This window comes from Rhinatrema bivittatum, chromosome 1, assembly GCF_901001135.1.
Source record: "Rhinatrema bivittatum chromosome 1, aRhiBiv1.1, whole genome shotgun sequence".
NCBI classification, from domain to species: Eukaryota; Metazoa; Chordata; class Amphibia; order Gymnophiona; family Rhinatrematidae; genus Rhinatrema; species Rhinatrema bivittatum.
The window spans coordinates 770,346,603-770,369,116 of record NC_042615.1 but is presented as its reverse complement, the minus strand read 5'-3'; the positions used below and the strand labels follow the sequence as shown (position 1 = coordinate 770,369,116).

At 40.4% G+C, this 22,514-nt stretch overlaps 1 protein-coding gene across 4 annotated transcripts in view; it reads right to left on the bottom strand.

Annotated features, from left to right (window-relative positions):
- Positions 1-22,514, bottom strand: part of TCF4 (transcription factor 4) — an 815,154-nt gene that overhangs the window by 540,449 nt on the left and 252,191 nt on the right. The gene's annotated exons all lie outside the window — the stretch shown is intronic.

Below are 22,514 nucleotides of genomic sequence, written 5' to 3'. Positions count from 1 at the left end.
TGCTAGAATTGTCATGTCACAAAAGAGTATCAGTTTTAAATATGGTTTGAGGCACTGGTTTAATGGCTTGAAAGAAGAGTGCCTCTTACTGGATCATGACGATATCACCTCTAATAAATCCTCTATTGATTTTTCTAAACACTTTTCAAAAGGAGAAAATCCCTCAACATTGAAAAACAATCTGCAAAATCAAAATTTTCATCCAAAAAAGAAATTTTTAAGGGAAGAAGAGGAAGGTTTCATACAATTTCATATCATCGCATGTATGGCAATTTTTAATCATAAACTGACCTCCTCCAACCCGTGAATACTTTTTCTGTTTTTTAACATGATTAAATTTTTTAAGTGAATAGTGACTTAAAACTTTTTCTTAAGATTGTGTCTACCCACGAATGGGTTTTTTTCAAACTTCTTCAAACTTCTTCACAAAGCACCAAACAGTTCCCAAAAACACCGACACAATTTTCTCATATATAGTCTTACTGCAGGAAACTTCCCTATCACTTATCTGTACATGTTCTCAATCTCAAATCCATATCCATAGCCCAACAAGGCCTTGTTTCGAATTATTTATTCTTCGTCAGGGGACAGTTGTTCTAGTCCGGGATTTGGAAATGTTCGGTGTTTTCACTCTCCTTAAACCGCCATAAAGATGGTCGCCATCTTTATGTTGGGATATGGAGATGGATTTGAGATTGAAAACATGTACAGGTAAGTGATAGGGAAATTCCCTGCAGTAAGAGTGTATATGAGAAAATTGTGTGTCGGCGTTTTTGGGAACTGTTCGGTGCTTTGTGAAGAAGTTTGAAGAAGTTTGAAAAAAACCCATTCGTGGGAAGACACAATCTTAAGAAAGAGTTTTAAGTCACTATTCACTTAAAAAATGTAATCACGTTAAAAAACAGAAAAAGTATTCACGGGATGGAGGAGGTCGCTTTATGATTTAAAATTGCCATATATTGCTGGATGCAATGATATGAAATTGTATGAAACCTTCCTCTTCTTCCCTTAAAAATTTCTTTTTTGGATGAAAATTTCGATTTTGCAGATTGTTTTTCAATGTTGAGGTATATTCTCCTTTTGAAAAGTGTTTAGAAAAATCAATAGAGGATTTATTAGAGGTGATATCGTGTTTATATTCTCATAGTATTTATATCCCTCGTAAAGTCAGTTGTGCATTGTGTTTGTGGGCTCTTACTGGATCATAGCACTACTTCAGGCAATACCAATTGTCTTTTTGTCTGCAATTAGTTGGACAATTTTCAAAGAATTTGCCAATACACCTAAGAAGTTAGCTGGGTACATTTCTAAAATTGCCCTCCAATCAGTGGCCAAAAGTATTTGCGTGGTTTCACAATGCATGCACTTTTGGGATGAGCCCAAGGGTAAGATGAGGACACGTTTGTTCTCACAGGCCTCCAAACATTCTAAGAGAAACTCCATTGCAAGTTTCCTTTTGTAAATTCGTTTTTACAAGTTCCCCATAAAATTTGAAAATTGCTGCACTTCTGAGATCATCCAAATGCAAAACCCAATATGGAATAGCTGCAGAGAAAAGCATAGAAACGATATCGATGTGAACTGATATTTTCTGTTAGTGTACTTCATGGAGGCATTAGGGAGTACTTTATTAGTCAATAAACAATTACAATCCAGTCTATAATGAACTGTAATTGTGCCTTTTTATTTAATCACTTTCAAATATTCTATATTCACCATGTAACTTTAAGAACTATGGCAAGACCAAACAAGTCACTCATTTCACAACCTACATATTAGGAAGTGTGCCTTAATGGACAGACTTACTGATTAGGAGTGAGTTTGAATTCTTGCTTCCCTAATGACTAACCATTTAACTCTGGGCAAGCCAATTTTCTGAGATGAAACTATCTGACAAGTTTTTCCCACCATAGAAATTCAAAGTGAGTTACACTTGTTAAATAATAATCAGATACAATACGAGAAAGCAAGGAGTAAGGAGAGAGACCTTAGTCAATTTCAGTTTCCTTATCCAAAGAACTCCAGAGAGGGGCTACAGTATATCCCAGTGTTACTGTTTAACGGTTTTTATTGTTTTTTAAACACAATAAACAATTAACAAATAGAGGGAGAGAGATTTGGTTCTGACTCTCTCCCCCCCCAACATCCCACGCAAGAATACAGCAATCCCCTCCCCCCCCCAGTCCCAAACAACCCCCCTCCCTCCCAGATCCACATAATACCCAGGAGCCACACATGAGAGTAAAGAAAAATTACATCCAGCAAACCCAACCAAAAAAAAGTCTTTGGTATGGAATATCCACACGGGATCACTCATTCAGGATAGAGCTACGAACACGGTGTGAGAGAGATTGCAAGTAGACATCCCAAACATCCAGAAATCGCTTCTTATGACGCGGAGAAAGCCGCATAAGCGCTGCATCCAGAAGCATCATACAATGAAAGCAATTGTGCCACGTCCAATAAGATGCGAGATTATCTATCACCAGGAATCGAGCTTTCTCTTTAGCTGGTCCTATAGAATGGAACTCCTTACCAACATATTTAAGCTCAATAAGGGATACCAAATCCTTCAAAAAAGAACTTAAAACCTGGCTATTTAAGCAAGCATTCACAGTCTAAACTTGATGTCCACCCTCAGTCATTGGAAATTTGCCTTTGTAAGAACCCTAACCCTCTCCTCCTCTCTATACTTCCATTCCGCTTAAATTTTTCCCCACTCTTTCCTCCCCTCTTTATTTTCTCCCCTTACCTTGAACCTTCTCTCTCTCTTTAATTACCCATCCCTTACACTTTTAATTTTCTATTCACACCCCTCCTCACCTCCATTCTGACTTCTCCTTACTCTTAAGCTAATATCCCCATTATACATCAGAAAACCCAATTATAAGAGACTTTCCTTAATTATGTTATTTAATGATGTTCTTTAGCCGAGATGTTAATTATAATACTAATGTTTTTATGTTACTAAATGTTTCCATGTATGAAGTTGCTCAATTGTAAACCGGAGTGAAGGCTTCCCGCTATACTTCAGTATAAAAAAGAACCTAAATAAATAAATAAAAATGGTGGTATCGAGTCTCGCCAATGCAGTAAGATGACCTTCTTACCTACTAAACAAGCCTTATGAATAAGCAAGCGAGGTCCCAAACCCCGAACCCATAGTAGAGAAATGCCCAATATCCCAGTGTTAAATAATGATCAGGTGCAAGGTGACAGGACAGAAGATAAGGAGAGTGACAATTACATCATAGTCATCAGGAGCAGATCATAAACAATTAGAATCTAAGCACGGGTTTAAGGGTCAAGTAAATAAACTGCCAAAGATTCATGGTTAGCACCAAAAAGCTGCCTGGAAGGACAGAGTATTTAGTATTTTTCTGAATGACAGTGGTCAGAGGCCAACCTGATGAAAGAAAGCAGGGAGTTCCAGAGGGTTGGGACAGAGCCTGCGAAGGTTCTGTTCCTAGTGCCAGGGAGTCGCATGGTTCTCAGAAAATGGACCACAAGGTGGGTAATGGCCCTGCTGCATTAGGATGGAGTCAGGTCTTTGAGGTCAGGGTCAAGATCTTGAATTTGGTACAATAGAGTGTTGGTATCCACTATAGGCTTTTCAAGACTGGGATGATTGTGGTCAGATGTATGTACTCTCCATATTAGGTGGGTAGCTGCTTTCTATGTAAGTGATTTAGTATGTTGTAGATTCCAACATACAATGTCTTGCAATAGTCTAGGCGAGGGATGACAGTAGCATGAATAGCAGTTATGAAGGCCGCAATGATCAGCAGAGGCAGAATATGTAAAGATGGAAGAAAGCTGTTTTAGTTATTGCATGTACCTGTCCTCTGGTTGTGAGTTGCGAATTGAGTATGAAACTAAGATAGCAGTATTAGCATTCCTTGCATCTGTTTCCTCCATCATATTTCCTTTTCAAAACATAAAAACATGATGGCAGAAAAAGACTGCATGCAAGGACATACTTAGTAACATAGTAAAATGGTAATGATGGCAGGAAAAGACCAAAATGGTCCATCTAGTCTGCCGAGCAAGCTTCCCAAGGTAGTAACTGTCGCTCCGTGCAGGTTACCCCCACATTTCTGTTAAGGGTAGTAACTGCCGCTCCATGCAGGTTACCCCCAAGCTTTTTATTTATTCCCATCCTCAAGCCTTTAGGGATACACTGTGTTTATCCCATGCCCCTTTGAAATCCTTCACAGTTACCTCTATCTTTTGGCACTTTAGATGTTTTTAATTCCCCTTCTCCTATAAGGGTCTTTTATAGAGTAGCAAAGGATATTCTCTGCTGAATGAGATTTCGCAGAGCTGGAAGGCAGCAAATCTTAGCCAGGTTGCTGCCCTCAAATGTTTGCCATTCTAAGCACAGGTAGAATGGATGCCTATTGACAAATCCAGGGTTGACCATACGGCCTATCTGCTCAACCAACCTAGCTTTACAATTCCCATCACTCCCTCAGAGATCCCCTGAGTTTTTCCCATACTTTCTTGAATTCAGATACTGTTTTTCTCTCCATCATCTTCACTGGGAAGCTATTGCATGCATCTACTACTCTTTCTGTAAAGATATATTTCCTGAGTCTACCCTCTTTCAACCTCAACCCATGACACCTCATTCTAGCGCCTTCTTTCTGTTGAAAGAGGCTCACCTACTGTGTATGGAAACCTTGGAGAGATATCTCTATCACATCTCCCCTATCTTGCCTTTCTGCTAGAATATAGATATTTAGATCTTTAACTCTGTTCCCTTATGCTTTATAATGAAGATTACTGACATCTTAGTAGCCACCCTCTGGAGTGACTCTAATTAATTTACCTTTTATAGGTGCCATCTCCAGACTTCCAAATGAGGTCTCACTAGGACCGATACAGGGGCAATATCACCTCCCTTTTTCTGCTGACCATTCCTCTCTCTATGCTGCCAAGTATCTTTCTGGCATTTGCCCTTGTGTTATCCACCCTTTTGGCCACATTAAGATCATTAGATACAATCATCCCGAGATCTTGCTCTTTTGTCATGCTTAGAAGAATTTCACCCCAATACTGTACCTCTCCCTTGGGTTTTTGCATTTTACAGTAAATGGATAACTCTACAGTTTTAGCATGAAATCTCAGCTACTAGACCCCGGACCATTCCTCAAGCTTTGCTAGATCCTGTCTCATATTTTCCATTCCTTTCTGGCTGTCTACCCTGATGCAGATTTTGATATCATTGGCAAAAAATACAAACCTTTCCCGACAATCATTCTGCAATGTCACACATAAAAATGTTGAAAAGAATGTGTCCAAGGACCAATCACTAAGGCACTCACTGCTAGAAATGTCCCCCTGCTCAAACTGAACTCCATTTACAATTACACTTTGTCATCTCCCACTCAACCAGTTTCTAACCCAGTCAGTCACTCTAGGGCCCATACCAAGGGAACTTCATTTTTAAGTCACCTATGCAGAACTATGTCAAAGGCCTTAATGAAATTCATAAGAACATAAGAACGAAAGATATGCCATCCTGGGTCAGACCAAGGGTCCATCAAGCCCAGCATTCTGTTCCAACAGTGGCCAGCCCAAGTCACAAGTACCTGGCAAACACCCAAACTTTAGATAAATCACAAGCTACTATTACTTACTAATTACCGTAATAGCAGTTTCCTCTAGGAACTTATCCAAACCTTTTTTAAATCCAGTTACACTAACTGGATTTAACTCAAAGAAACCAGTTAGTGTAACTGGTTAGTGTAACTCAAAGAAACCAGTTAGTGTAACCAGTTAGTGTAACCAGTTGCACTAACTGGATTTAACTCAAAGAAAAAAAAATAAATGGACTCTTAGACTTCAGATTAAAGCACCGTTCTTAAGTTTGTAACTTGTACACTCTACGGTAAAATTACTTTACTGGCCTTTTCTTCTTTCCAGCTTGTTGCAAGCTTCCAAGTTCTCGCCCCCTGTTGATTGTAACTTTGACTTATTCCTGCTTTGGTTATCTTTCGTTTACGTGAATTTGTTACTCTAGTTTTTTCCCTTTGTTAAACTGTAAACCGATCCGATATGGTAATCTACTATGAAGGTCGGTATATAAAAATTGTTAAATAAATAAATAAAATAACTGCTGTAACCACATCCTCTGGCAATGAATTCCAGAGCTTAACTATGCACTGAATGTTAAAAGAATTTTCTTCGATTTGTTTTAAATGAGCTACTTGCTAACTTCATGGAGTGCCGCCTGGTCCTTCTATTATCTGAGAGAGTAAATAACCGATTTACATTAACTTGTTCAAGCAATTTCATGATTTTGTAGACTTCTAGCATATCCCCCCTCAGTCGTCTCTTCTCCAAACTGAACTAACTTCTTTAGCCTTTCCTCATAGGACAGCTGTTCCATGCCCATTATCATTTTGGTTGCCCTTCTCTGCACTTTCTCCAGTGCAGCTATATCTTTTTTGAGATGTGGTGTCCAGAATTGACACAGTATTCAAGGTACGGTCTCACCATGGAGTGATACAGAGGCATTGTGACATCCTCCGTTTTATTTGCCATTCCCTTCCTAATAATTCCTAACACTCTGTTTGCTTTTTTGATTGCCACAGCACACTGAGCCAACAATTTTAATGTTTAACTATAGCAAGGGTTATTTTTCCCTATATGCATCATTTTACACTTGTCCATGTTAAATTTAATGTGCTATTTGGAAGCTTAATCTTCCAGTCTTGCAAGGTCCTCCTGCAATTCATCACAATCTGCTTGAGAATTAACTAGTCTGCATAATTTTGTGTCAACCGCAAATATGATCACCTCACTCTTCGTATCCCTTTCCAGATCATTTATAAATATATTAAAAAGCACTGTCCAAGTACAGATCCCTGAGGCACTCCACTGTATACCTTTTACCTCTGTGAAAATAGGCTATTTAATCCTACTCTCTGTTTCTTGTCTTTTAACCAGCTTGCAATCCACAAAAGGACATCTCCTCCTAACCCATGACTTTTTAGTCATGGGATAGGAGGCAATGGGATAGGAAGTGATGTCCTTTTACCCTTCCTTAATCTAACTCTATGCACACTCAATCAAAGAAATTAATTAAATTCATCTGACACGATCTACCTTTTTAGTAAAAACATGCTGCCTCGGATCTTATGATCCACCGGATTCCAGAAACTGCACTATCCTGTTTTTTTTTCAGTGATTCCATTAATTTGCTTACCACAGAGGTCAGACTAACCCAGTATGCAGCTACTAGCCTTCTCCTTACTGCCACTTTTACGCATAAGAACAAATCTGCTCACCTCCAGTCCTCCAGAACTAGTCCTGACTCTAAAGAAGTTTTGAAAAGGTCAGTCAGTGGAGCTGCTAGGATTTCTCTAAGTTCTCTTTCACCCTGCAATGTATCTCATCCAGCATTAACTCATCTACAAACAGGTGAATTTTCCAAGGAGTTGCTCGCGTAAACGTAACATACTCTCATAGCAGTTTTCAAAAGCTATTTATTCGCGTAAAGTACCCTTACATGAGTAAATCCTATGGACAATTCAATTGCCTATATTGTAGCAATTTTCAAAAGCCCATTTACTCAAGAAAACTATATTTACTCGAGAAAATCCAGTTTTACGCATGTAAACGCTCTATAAAATCAGGCCCTTTATGTTTAATTAACAACTCATGAACATACTTTTCTCAAAACTGATTGAGGAATACCTCACCTATAATCTAATTTGTATTTGTTTTATATTGCCTTGCTTCTGGCCCTTCCACAATGAACATCAAACAGACATCAAAATGCGTTATGGCGTTATGGCGTTAACAAATGCAAATTTTTTTGGGGGGGCAGGATCGGGAGGAGTTTGGACAGGATTTAGTTAAATGAGGGGCAATAGCGTACCATGCGATAGCATAACACATGCTACTGCACGGTTTTAACAACAGAAATAACTACACCTTTTTTCCTGGTTAGGCAATGTGATATGCCTGAAATGCACTTTGGCCATTTCTGGGCTGGGGGGGAAGGGAGGGAGAGAGACAGAGCCTCTGGGGAGGGCCTCACTGTGTGCACCTATTTATATCTCTATAGGAGGGCCATCTAAAAGGTCGAGGTGAGGGGTTGGTGTTAGTTTAGGGGCCAGTTTTGCATGTAGATGGATCAAGCTAGGGTGAGAGGACATCGTAGAAATTTCATCTTTTTAAGCCTTTCTTCACTCCAAATGACGTCAAATCTTCACCAAGGTGTACTGTGCTGTTCATCTCACAAACATGCAAAACTGGCCCCTAAACCACCAACAACACATTACCTCGTCCTATTAAATGGCCCTCCTATAGAGATATAAATACTTAACTACTATGAGGGCCTTGAAATTGTAAAATCAACCTCTGTGTATTTTTTGCCTTCACCTCTGAGTCTCACAGTGCCACTTTTTGCACATCATTCTATCACTAACATTTCTTAAAAAAAAAAAAAAAAAAAAAAAAAGGTCTCGACCCTTCATTGTACCGTATTTGTTGTTTTTGAAGGACATGGATATTCTATCTAAACACTGAGAAGAAAGGAGTGAAATTATGGATATTTCCAGTAGTATACTAAGCTGAAATTTTCAAACACCCCATGCAATTACATATTATGAAGCGGTTTTCATGCACACATTTTCAAAAAGAAACTAGCTGCATTCTGTCTCTTCAAGCACTAGCATGTGCCAGGCGCAGCCATGAAATGCATCTGTGTACTTGGCACCTGCTGTTAATGAGAGCAGTGGGGGAGGAGCAAAACAGTGCATGCACGTGGGTTGTCCTCGTCTCCCAAGCTATACCCTTCCAACACGAATGCTCCTTTTAAATGCTGGCTAAAAGCATACGAACTATGGAACCCACGCCTATTTTCAGTCACATTCCCGAGGGAGAATTTCAGTCAGGCTTTTTTTTTTTTTTAACCCAGGCAGATAAATATTTATCTGGGCAAATGCTTTTGAAAGTTGCCCGCCCAAAGATGCTTTTCAAAAGCTGCACCTAAAAAACAAAAAACAAGTTGTAGTAATGGTACTTTTACCCTGAAACACTGACAAAGGAGCAGTGCCAATCCCTCTGCATCCTTTATACACCTGAAACACATAAAATGACCAAGGTGTGACAAATGAAGAAAGATGTGGTACATGTATATCTGAATCTGTTTCTAAGGCACAGACCGGAGAAGTCTGTCAAGTTGCTCGAAGACATTAAAATAAAAATAAAAATAAAAAGAATTAAAAGGACACCTGCAGTTTGGAAAATGACTGACTAGCTTAGCTCGCCACTAGGATTCACTTAGTTGACCATTTGTGATCTTCACTAAAACCAGACAACTCAATATCCTCTTATCCCGCTGCTTCTCTTCCATAGCACTCTCAGTTTGGTTTCACCTTCCCTAGGATCAGTAGGAAATTTTTTATCATCTCTTTCTCTCTCTCTCTCTCTCTCAAGATTTAAAGCCACACTCTTATCTCTGTTGCTTTGCAGATTATAAATCAGGAGCCTGAAAATTTCTGTTACTAAGGGAAAGTCCATTCTTTTCCTCTGTACAGCCCTACATCATTCCTGGCGAAGGCCAGAAAGCTGCAGAACCACATTGCAGCATATTTGATGGAAAGATCCAGCCTTATTCAGGAGCTGGGATGCACCTATCTATTTGCATTTGAAAGGATGTTCTGTCAGAAATGGATTTACTTCCTCCAGTTGCTTTTTTTGGGGTTTTTTTTTTTTACTATTCCTGATTTCATTTTGGGACACTGAGGAGAAAATAAAAATCTTTGCAATAAAATACACTCAGATTTGAATTTCTGACAAAAGACTTTGTTACCATCTTGTCAGAGGCCTGCTGCTCAGAGCTGAAAGTATTCATCAGACATTTACTAGAAACTTCTCTATTAATTTCAAAGTGTCTCCCTCCCCTACACTGATTACATCTCTTCCCTTAACATGAAGCCCTCTTTTCCCTATGGTGTTTTCCAAATTATTTTTCTTTCTAAGATTTCTTGTCAAATTGCCTTTTACACATACACACACACATATGTTAAGGTAACCTAATATCGTGTAACTACAGCAAGGGTTATTTTTCCCTATGTGCAACACCTTGCACCGTCCACAATAAATTTCATCTGCCATTTGGAAGCCCAATCTTCTAGTCTTGCAAGGTCCTCCTGTAATGTCTCACAATCCGCTTGTGATTTAACTACTCTGAATAATTTTGTATTGTCAGCAAATTTGATAACCTCACTCATCGTATTCCTTTCCAGATCATTTACATATATATTAAAAATCACCGATCCAAGTACAGATCCCTGAGGCACTCCACGGTTTACCTTTTCCACTGAGAAAATTGACCTACACTCTTTCCTGTTTTTTAACCAGTTTATAATCCACGAAAGGACATTGCCTCCTATCCCATGACTTTTTAGTTTTCTTAGAAGCCTCCCATGAGGGATTTTGTCAAACGCCTTCTGAAAATCCAAATACACTACATCTACTGGTTCAGCTTTATCCACGTTTATTAACCCCTTCAAAAAAAATGAAGCAGATTTGTTAGGCAAGACTTCCCTTGGGTAAATCCATGTTGACTGTGTTCCATTAAATCATGTCTTTCTATATGCTTTACGATTTTGATCTTTAGAATAGTTTCCATTATTTTTCCCGGCACTGAAGTCAAGCTCACTGGTCTATAGTTACCCAGATCACTCCTGGAGCCCTTTTTAAAAATTGGGGTTACATTGGCCACCCTCCAGTCTTCAGGTACAATGGATGATTTTAATGATAGGTTACAAATTTTAACTAATGGATCAGAAATTTTATTTTTGAGTTCCTTTAGTACCCTAGGATACCATCCGGTCCAGGTGATTTGCTACTCTTTAGTTTGTCAATCTGGCCTACCACATCTTCCCGGTTCACAGTGATTTGGTTTAGTTTGTCTGACTCATCACCCTTGAAAACCATCTCCGGAACTGGTATCTCCCCAACATCCTCATTAGTAAACACGGAAGCAAAGAATTAATTTAATCTTTCTGCAATGGCCTTATCTTCCCCCTCGGTCATTTAATGGTCCAACCGACTTCCTCACAGGTTTTTTGCTTTGGATATATTTTAAAAAGATTTTATTATGCGTTTTTGCCTCTATGGCCAACTTCATTTCAAATTCTCTCTTCGCCTTCTTATCAATGTTTTACACTTAACACAAAGACCACACAAAGTCTTACACAAAGACTAAATGAATTCTTTGTTTCAGTCTTCATTGAGGAAGATGTAAGAGAGATACCCATACTATACATGATATTTAAAGGTAATGATTCAGCAGAACTGAAAAAATCTCAGTGTACCTGGAAGATGTAATAGGGCAAATTGACAAAAAAAAGAGTATCAAATTACCTGGACCAAATGGTATATATACCAGAGTTCTGAGAGACCTGAAAAATGAAATTGTGGACCTGCTATTAGTAATCTATAAACTATCATTAAAATCATTGCTGGTATCTGAAGACTGAATGGTTGCCAATGTAACATCTATTTTTAAAAAGGCATCAAGGGGTAATCCAGGAAACTACAGACCAGTGATTCTGATGTCTGTACCAAGCAAAATCGTAGAAACTATCATAAAGAATAAAATTGCTGAACATATATATAGGCATAATTTAATGGGACAAAGCCAATATTGATTTAGTCAAGGGAAGTCTTGCCTCATTAATCTGCTATGATTTTTTGAGGGCATAAATAAATGAGAGCCAGTTGATATAGTATAGCTGGACTTCAAGAAAGCATTTGACAAAGTCCCTCATGAGAGACTTCTTAGGAAATTAAAAAGTCATGGGATAGGACAGAGGTGGCTCAAGGCATTCTGCTGCCTGAGGCGAAGGATGAAATGGTGCCCCCCCCCCCCCCCAAGGCCTGGTGCAGGTGAAATCACTGAGGGCCAAGGCAGGGGGAAGGCAATGGAGGAATGGCAATAGGATCTGAACCCTGGCTTCCTTTGCTTGCAGCCCATTGCTCTAACCACTCAGTTTTGGGCCTGTTATTTTTTGTTGTCAGTCTTCAGCGTCCACACTAGGAGGCTTAGGAGAAATGTTTAAATGTTTAAAGGGGCGGAGCAGCCGAAAGGTCACCTCACCCCTTGGGTTTAGAAATAGGACTCCTCCATTTCCTATTGCCTGCCTCCCACCTTTCTCCTTGGGGAGAGAGAGGTTGGTAATTGATGGGAGTCTATGTGTGTGACACACTCTCTCTTAAGGCTGATACAAGGGTATTAAATGCCCTAAACAAACCTTACAGCCTTTCATTCCCCCTTCCCTCCCCTCCCCACATAATTAAAATGTATGCATTCTTTTCCAGGTTGTTGCCACTGAGCGGATTTGGCAGGGATAAACCAAACCCCTGCTCGATCCATTCAGTGGTAACACATGTCCCTAACCCTGGGCAGTAGGAGTCACATTTATCCTGACATTATCTCCTGCTGCCGGGGGCCAGTCAATAAATTTGACTCCTGCTACTCGGGGTTAGGGACGTGTTTTGTCACTGAGCGGATCGGGCAGGGTGAGGCAGTGGCGGTGGAGGTGTTTTGGAGAGGCAATTTTTGCCACTTCAAAATTCCGCCGCCTGTGGCCACAGCCTCACCTTGCCTCATGATAGAACCGGCCCTGGGATAGGGGGTAGTGTTCTAAGGTGGATTGCAAATTGGTTAAAAGATAGAAAACAGAGATTAGGGCTAAAAGGTAAATTTTCCCAATGGAGAATGGTGAATATTGGAGTTGGAATGCCTCATGGATCTGCCCCAGTGCCTTTTAATGTATTTATAAATGACCTGGAAATGGGAACAACGTGTGAGGTGATGAAATTTGCTGAGGACACAAAATTATTCAAAGTTGTTAAATCACAAGAGGATTGTGAAAAATTGCAAGAACACTCTGCAAAACTGGAAGTCTGAACATGCAAAAGGCAAATGAAATTTAATGTGAACAAGTCTAAAGTAATGCCTTAGGGAAGAATAACCCACATTATAGCTATACAATACAAGGTTCCATGTTGGGAGTCACCATTCAGGAAAAGGATGTAGGTATCATCATTGATAATACGTTGAAATCGTCTGCTCAGTGGGCAGCAGGGGCCAAGAAAGCAACTAGAATCCTAGGAATTATTAGGAAAAGAATGGAGAATAAAACAGAGAATATCATAATACCCCTATATCGCTCCATGGTGCAATCTCATTTTGAGTACTGTGTCCAGCTCTGGTCACCTCATCTCAAAAAAGATATAGCAGAATTAGAAAAGGTACAGAGAAGGGCACCAGAATGATAAAGGGGATGGAATGATTCCCATTAGACACTTCAGCCTGGAGAAGAGAAATCTGAGGGGAGATATGATAGAGGTCTCTAAAATAATGAGTGAAGTGGAATAGGTAAACGCAAATCAATTGTTTGCTCTTTCAAAGAGTAAACACACAAGGGATGGACATTTGGGAGAAACAAAATTGGAAAGGAGATGAAATTTCCTGATTCGTTTCATTTCATTCTCAAATAGAAATGATTGAAAATCCAACGAAATTTTGTTGGTTTTCACATTTTGCTTTGGAAACAAAAAAATTAATCCATTGGGCCTAAGCTCAGGGCCAAAGCCAAGCCATGCCTAGAGAATAGTCCAAGACTCAAAGCAGGGGCCATGCCTATGCCAGAGCATGATGTTCGGGATTTGCCTACGCATGGGCCATGGGCCAACGCAGGAGCTGTGGCCTCAGCCCGAGTGCAATGCTGGAGCCGCAATCTAGGCTCGAGCATGATGCTGGAGTCTCAGCCAAGGCCGGGCATAACACCAAGGCCTGACTGAGAGCCAAGAATTGAAAAAAAGAATCTGCTCTGTCAGGGATCCAGCATCGCAGTCCATTCAGACCCAGGCCTGATACTGTGGCCAGACCCAGAGGCTGGGTCTATCATCTGGGCCTCAGCCTATGCCAGGGACCAGGCCCAGGCCTAGGCCTGATGCCACAGCCTGGTCTTGGAGACCAGATCCCAATGCTAGGGCCTCAGCCCAGACCCAGGCCCAATGCTGCAGCCTGGTTCAAAGACTGGGTCCCGACTTCAGAGCCTCAGTCCAGACCCAGGCCTGGTGCCTAAGTCCTGACTCTGGGGCCTCAGCCCATGGTCAGGTCCAGGCCCAGCACCCAGGCCTTAGAGTTAATTAAATCAGACGCTTCCCAAGCGGAGGGTATCATTTCATCGAAGAAAAAAGAAGACAGAACACAGAAGACCTCTGAAGCCTGGGCACTGGGGCAGGGTCTGTCACTGGGCTGACATTGGGACCTGGCATCCAGCCCAGCCCCAGCTTTGGGACTGAGTCCAGGCTGAGGCCCCAGCATCAGGACCCAATCTCCAGACCGGGATATGGCATCGTACCTAGGCCCGGGCCCATGGCCCATGGCCTAGGCCAAAGTCCAGATGTCAGGACCCAACCTCCAGTTCAGGCATCGGCATCAGGCCTTAATCTGGGCCGAGGGCCCAGCATCAGGCCCGGGCCCAGGTTCTGGCCTAGGCCGAGGCATAGACATCAGGTCCAGGCCTTGAAGTCTGGGTCTTGCTTAGGGCCTATGCTGAAGTCCCAGCAACATACCGCAACCTAGGCCTACTCAAGGCAGAGGCTTCAGAGTGGGCCTAGGTATCAGGACCAGGCCTTGAAGCTTGATCCCAACGCCAAGGTAAATACGAAAGAAGGCTCAAGGTATCAACAGCACAATAGAGGCCAGTTCCAAATGAGGAGTAAGCCCAAAGAACATAAGAAATCTTTTGGGCTAAAAAAATAAATCAGTGTATTTAAGATGTTAAAAAAAAAAATCCTAAATGTCTTTCTTCCTGTTCCTTCCACTCTTCAATTTTTGCTGAAGGTAGCAGGAAATTCCAGCAAAGAGAGATGCAGAATTTTAAACAGGGCTGACAGTGTGAGGGTTCACCTCCAGACTGAAAACTGGGATAAGGCCAAAGAAGGGTCACACATGCTTTGAAAAGAATGCAACCTAAATTACCTCCCTAGAATGTGGAAAGTAATGGAGCTGAATCACAACGGAACAACAGTTGTCAGAGAGAACCACAGGAACAAAATCAAAACATCAACCAAAACCTTGATGAGATTCTAAACTCATAAACCAAGCAGCTTCTTTCAACGTTGCGTTCAGCTTCCAACCTTATAATCCTGACAGTGACATATTCCATTAAGCCCGTGAAGGGTTTAGCAACAGGTCAAAGTAGACAGACAAGTGAATCACTGGCAAGATACAACCAGCAGGAAAAGAAACAAACAAATGACCAAAAGCAAGCCTCCATAATTCACAAAATGCAACTGAAAATGAAAGAATGAAAACTGCACCATTAGCACCGAGGAATTTATTTCATAGAGAAGATGGCTGTCCCCTACAAATGTGCTCTGACTGCCGCAGAATGCTTCTACGGGTCCTGCCAGAACAGTACGATGTCACACTGCACCAGAAACTCACAGGCTTCTGCCATCACTCATGAACGCTGTGCCACCTGCATCGTAGAGGGAACATATGCAGTGACACTGGGACACACTGGACACTCTCCTAATGACTTTCTACATTTCTCATTTACCCTAAAGCTTCTAGCTGACCTTCCAGGACTCGGAAGATTGAGCAGAAAATAAAACTTGAGTTTTCACACAAGCAACCCCCTTTTTTTTTTTTTTGCTTGGAACTTGAGCATTATTATCCGCCATAGTGAATTTAGTTTTGATAAATCCCGGCAGTTAATTATTGCTTGGCAGAAAGGAAAGAAGCTCTAATTTACATATTTTACGCTGTGTCCCTGCCAGTTATTGAAAAACTAACACAAAAACATTTCAATTAAAACCAGTACCAAAAAATAAACGCAAATAAACCAGACCTGCAGTCCCTGTGATAGCTGACTTAATACCTGTATGGTAGACTAGAAGTGACTCATTAATTAGCATTTTATAATTCATTGATTCTAAGCCTATGAGCTGATTATAGAGGTAGTGATCAGCTGGGTAAACAGGAAGTAAATGATAGCCAATAAGTTGTCCATATAATCATGGGGTAGGGAGTAACTGCAAATTCCCAATTTGGGTCCCATTATTTCCCTTAAAAGATGAGAGAATGGTGAATGGGGAGTATCTAAGAAATGTGGTGGTGTTTTTTTCATTGATGAATTTTATTTCTATCCCCATCTCCTGGCTACAATCTGCTTCAAGATGTTGATGCATATAACACAGCCAACTTTTCATAGAACTCCTTTGACCTTAAGATCCCTAAACTGTTTAGTGTGTTGGATCAGACAACATTATCTATAGCAGCAAAAAGAAGACATCTTCTCTCATCTGAGGAAAGCACTCCTTGAAACAATGTGCGAGAATGGCTTGGGGTTTAATTTATAGCTGCTCCAGAAGCCAGTACCTTAGTTTTTTTCATTCTCTGGTAATATTTGTTCAGATTTCTGGTTGAAAGTCTATATCTGTAAGTTACTAAAAAGTGAAAATGGATTGTGAAATTTAATGAAGGCTTTTCCTGCTTCACTCGGGATCACTTAGAGGACAATTTTCAAAGGGATCTAGCAGGATATCTAAGTTGCCCAGCCCAATCCCCAGAGGTGAAAAATGAACCCCTTAGTATGGTTAAATCTAGCTGCCTAGTTTTACTGAGCCGGAGCAAACATGGGCAATGTTGGGCATAAAATTTGACTTTCAAATCTACGTGTGTACAAGTTATGCTTTGAAAATGCTGGGATAAAGTCTGCATATAAAAGTGAACAAGCAGACTTTACCCCTAGCCATACAGTTATAAAATTATCCTCATAGGGCTTGTTTACAAAAGGAAATCATTTCTGCATTACTGGATTTATACTAACAACCCAGTCCAGAGTATTAGTCCAGACGCTGACATCGTTCGCTGTAGTGATACTTCACCTCCATGAACACTGCCATTAGCAATTAGTGTTTCTCCACAGAGATATTGCAGACTAAGCAATAAAACTTGTACAAAACCAATTTTGCATGAGTTTACAAAAAGTGTTTTATGAATGTTTCTATTAACAAATGTTGCAAAACAATTTAGCATGCTTGTGGTACAAGGTTTCAGAAATAGCATGGTGATGCTATTCTCAAGAACAGGAATCCGAAAATACATTGGCTAAATATTGTGAGCACGTTACTTATTGAGGACAAGCTAAATAGCATGGGTATGTTAAACTGAGCATGCTCATTCCCCTTCCTCGCTTCCAAGGGGTTCACAACTAAACCTAGTACATGGGGATTGCTTGTCAATGGGAGACCTATTACTCCAGATGAGGTAGTCAAAGGAAAGCAGAAAGTTCCAGGAGAGCAGAAAACTGACATGACTGTGGGTTTGGAACTGTCTGTCTTGTGTCAATTTGATCTTCAAAGAATGTTGTAAGAAGATATGTTTGGAGAAAAAAAACGGAGCATGCAAGGGCGAAGCCAAAGGAGAAATCTGACTGCCCTGCCTCAGAAGGACACTGGTTTCTGACTATTCCCCTCTCTATGCCCACCCATGCAATGACAGCACCACACAGTCTGCTACTGCCTCAAACTTCACAAATAGGAACTCTACACTCAAAGCAAAACAAATGGTTAGCTCCACAAAAATTCTGAGGAACAGTCTACTCTTCAGCCTTGATTCTGAATATCTACAGTGGTCTTTGGCCACATAAACAATTTCAATAACAGCAAACACCTTTCTCCTTTGGGAACCTATTGCTTGGAAATACATTTGCCTTGCATAAAGAAAGATGGATTTATTTTTAGGCACTCAAGTCTCTCTTTCTCTCTCTCCTCCTGTCTCCCATATCTTTTGGTGCCCTGTGAAATCTATTTTGTATTTGGATGAGAGAGGAAGAACTGGGGGGGCAGGGGGCTACTGGCTAGTCACTTGCCCTTGGGGAACCCCTCCCCCCTGCTTTGTAACTAGCTAGCAGAGGAAGAACATATAGCCTGCCAGGCAGACCCTACTGCTAATTCTTCTGCGAACTTGACAAGGATTCTTTATACTTATCTCAAATGCTGCAGGAGACGAGGGATAAGGGTAGTGAATCTTTACTTGTAATTCTGGCACACTAATGTGTAAAGTAAACAACATATATGTCAGTCTACAGGGAAAATGGACTACCTGTCAAATTCACCAGCAATTGAAATGAGTACTGATAATCTGAACTGTAACCATGCTTAAATGTGGGAGCTTTAGTGTGAAAAACACTCAGTATTGTTTCAGAGAGCATAAAGCATCAGGTCCATGAAACATACACAAAAGTCTTCCAATGCTGACTTAAATCACTGATCCATACATTAAACAAATGGCAGATTTCCTACTGCCAAAAGGCAAAGCATATTTGAAAAAGACATTTTAAGGAACATATTATAGTCCAGAGTGATAAACCCCAGTTACCGTTTTGCATTTTTCTTGGCTCACATTCAGTGGTGTGCATTCAGGCATTTCAGTTAGTTTACTGATGAGAGCGGTAGATGGGTGTGATCTTGGCCAAGCAGATGGATTGCTAACATGTTTGCATCATATATTTATTTTAACAAAACTCATTTATCAGCCACAATAAAAATGAGCAGCTTTTACTGCCTTTTAGAGGACTACAAGCATTGATTCAACTCAAAATATATTCACTATTGCTATTCAACTAAAATTTGAAACTAAATCGATCGAACGTTGAGCAGAAACACATTACCTTAATTCCTTAAGAGTGATCTGTTCCACAAATGTTTCTGGGGTCAACTTGTTCTTCGTTCTTCTGTTTTGTTTTTTAAAACATGCCATAGAAAAAAAACTCTACCTAAAACAAATCTAAGCTCATCCTGGAAAAGGCTTTTACTGACACAGTGGGAAGGAGGTAAAGCAAAGTGGAAAAAAAAATTGGGAAGAAAAGAGAGCAATGGGGGAAGATGGGAGGTGAGTAAGATAGCGCCAAGATAGCAGGAACTGTGTGTTTTGGGAACCACAGCACTTTTCTGATTTCATTAGAAAGCCTGAACTCTTGAGATTAGCTCACTTACTACAGATGCTTTATAAAGGGGGCTCATCTTAAGAGTTGTTCTGCTTTGTATACGACTCGTGCTGGGACTGTTTGCTTTGATCTGTATCACGGCACCTTCTTCCTCTTGCCCTCTTTCATATCTGTGCTCTCTTTTAGACTCCTAAATGTTCTCTCTAACCATGGATTTTTTCCATTGGAAAAATACTGTTATGTCCTTTATGTCACAAATATAATGGAAAAAGTCAGAAAAAAGAAAAGCTAGAGAAGGCTGGAATAAATGAATGACATGACAATAAGGTAAGGCAGAAGGAGAGACAAAAAGAAGGAAACCAACTGAGATGTGGAAGAAAGAGCAAGAAAAATCAAAGAAACAAAGCCAGTGTTACAGAAAGAGTACATATTGAAAAATGTTTTATAAGAATAATCAATTGCTGTCTTTCATTTTAAATCTGATGCACAATTTTTACCAACTGTTACACGTCACCTTGACTAACAATTATTGTACTGAATAAAACTTCAGAGTAAATTATTCCCTTGCAATAGCAGCCAGTAAATGTCTGGTCAATTAAAAATTACTGATTATGTGACCTTAGTTGTATATCTATCCATAGGATGTTTGCCAAGTCATTAATATATATTTCATTAATTATACTTGTATTTATTAACCACAATAACTGCAAACTTCACTTTAAAAGAAAGATGACTCCTCTGTGGGTTATGTAATATTTAAAAAATACATATGTCCAGAATTAAAGATTAACAACATTTAAAAAATATATATAAGGGAAACCATTTATTGGCCTAAATTAATACATTTCTTGACTAGCTTTCTCTTGCTCAGGTCAGAATATGGTAAAATGTACTAGTCAATCAATTTCAATTAAACATTTTACTGCTTTAAAAAATACAGAAAAAGACAAAGCTGCTGCACGGAAACAATTCCCCTATCGGGCGTACAAATATATTTATTTATTTATATATTTGAAATATTTTTTATTCATTTGCATCAATAACAGGCTCAAAGCAAGAAACAATCCACACTAGAAAACAAATCTCAACAATCAAATAAAAATACATAGTACCAATAAACTCAAAATAATTTAAAATCCTACCTCGGTAGGGTACCATAATTGCAAAGCACTAACAATAATATCTACCAACAAAATACTGAAAAAAATCAACATAATATGAAACAATAAAAAAAATACAGAAAACTGACTATAATCAAAAAAAGTGAATGGTGCAAGAACAATCCCCTAGTTCAGAGATGCTCAAAGCAGTCCTCGGGACCAGCCAGTCAGCATTTCCGGATATCCCTAATGTATATGCATGAGAAGCATTTGCATACATTGGAGGCAATGCATGCAAATGTATCTCATACATATTTATTGGAGGTATCCTGAAATCCTGACTGGCTAGAGGGCCCCAAGGCTTGCTTTGAGCATCCCTGCCTTAATTCAGGGGTAGGCAACTCCAGTCCTCGAGTGCCACCAGCTGGTCAGGTTTTCAAAATATCCACAATGCCTATTCATGAGATGCATTTGCCTTGATGACTGGTTCTGATGCCCACAAGTTTCAGACCTGTGCTAATTCAGCTCTTAGTGTGCGCTTCCCTGTATCCAGTATATGTGCATGTACTTTCCTTTATAATTACAGATAGATATATTCTGCATGAGTACTAGGGTTCGTCTCTTTACAGGTTAAAGGATACAGGTCCCCTTTTTAAGGTGAAGGGTTTTGCTCTGAGATTTTCTTTTGAAATGTATTTTAACACAACTGGACAATTAAAGAGTCTGCACAGAGTTAGCTAAGTCTGAAAACACACAGAGGAAGAAGAGGAGGAGGAGGAGGGTGGGAACATTGGCGGGATCAGTGGTAACGTAGGATTCTTCCTGTATGTTTGTCTGCTGTCTCCTTTTTCTGCATCAGCTCCCTAGTTACTGCAAACATGTGCTTTCTCCACCTTACCACTGAACTTCCCTCCCCAACCGTCCTCTCATCCCCTCCCCTCCCCACTATAACCCTTTGCTGTAAATTAGTACCTTCCCTTTCTCTCTGGACGCTTACGTTCTCTAATATAGTCTGTACGCTCTGCTACTGTTTGATCTCTCGTAGTTCTTACTCTCTGATATTCTCTGGTCTCTTTAACAAACCCTTGCACCTGTTGTAAGCACGAGGCGAGTAAAATGAAGTAATTCTTTTGTTTTAAAGATGATTCAGTTCTCAATTTTTATGAAACCTCCATGAATGGTCGGCAGCTAAGACTGATGACAGGTGCTGCTACTGCTACTACAACAACTACAGCTTCACGGCACTGCTCACAAGTTTCCAGCATGTGCTGTTTCTTTCAACCCTTCCACATCTAGATATTTACACACACTGGATGACAACAGTCTGAACAATGTGCCTCTGATCCTGACTTCTGAGTCAAAAGCCGGCAGAGTCTGTGGGCTTGCTCTCCTCCAGTCTATGCAGATGGTAAATAAAACACAACTTATTTGAATCTGGAATCTGTTTGTCGGCTCAGTGGGAATAAGCAACCTCTTCCATTCCGTTCATCATTCTCACTTCCCTTGGCTATCTCAGTGAACACTCAAAATGATATCTTCCCAGTATGCCAGCACACATTTTTTGCAGCTCCATTTCAGTGCTTTAAATTAAGGATCACAGACGTAACAGTCATCACTGGCTAAAGCTGGTAGACTAACAAAAATATTATGCTTCTTTAAGCATTTACTAAATCTAAACTTACTAATTATTGGGCCATTTTCTCCCCAAATCCATACATCATGTTCAAAACACCAAACCATCAGTGTGGTTGTGCTCCCTAGCAGGAACCTCTATGCTTCTTCCATTGTACCTCTCGGTAATCCCAGAAGCTCTACAGGAAGATTGTGTGCAAGCGATAAGGAAACAAGACTCCTGCAGAGTCACTCCTACAATACAGAGGTACTTTCTTCACCTTCTTTAAAGCTTTTTTTTTTCCTTCTAAGAGTACATGGTACTCACACCAAGAGAGAACATTTCAAAAAGTTTACTGTTCATGATGCATATTCATAGTAATACCAGCTAAAAAGGAGCCGGAGGACGCTGCTGCTTTCTGACACCGCGTAATCTTTCTTTTGTAAGGCCACAACCACATTTTTACTGGCTGCAGCAGCGTCCTCCGGCTCCTTTTCAGTTACCACATCAACCAGAAACAATCACTGCTGGGACTACCATGCCATGAGCCTTCTTGCCACACAACAGCTCAAGTTAACTCCTCTCTTCTAACCCAGCGTTCGCAGCAACGGTCCCTCCAGTTGAGGGCTAGGCACTATGGTTCTCTCTGGAGCGGTGCACAAAGGCACTCGGGCAGAACTGCAGGGGCTAGGCTCGGGACCCCTCCCTTTCCACCACCTGGGTGTTGTGAATGCAGTCTCCACAGCATCCTAAGCGCCACCTGAGATAAAAGGAATCCGACCCAGCCCTCCCACATGGCAGCGC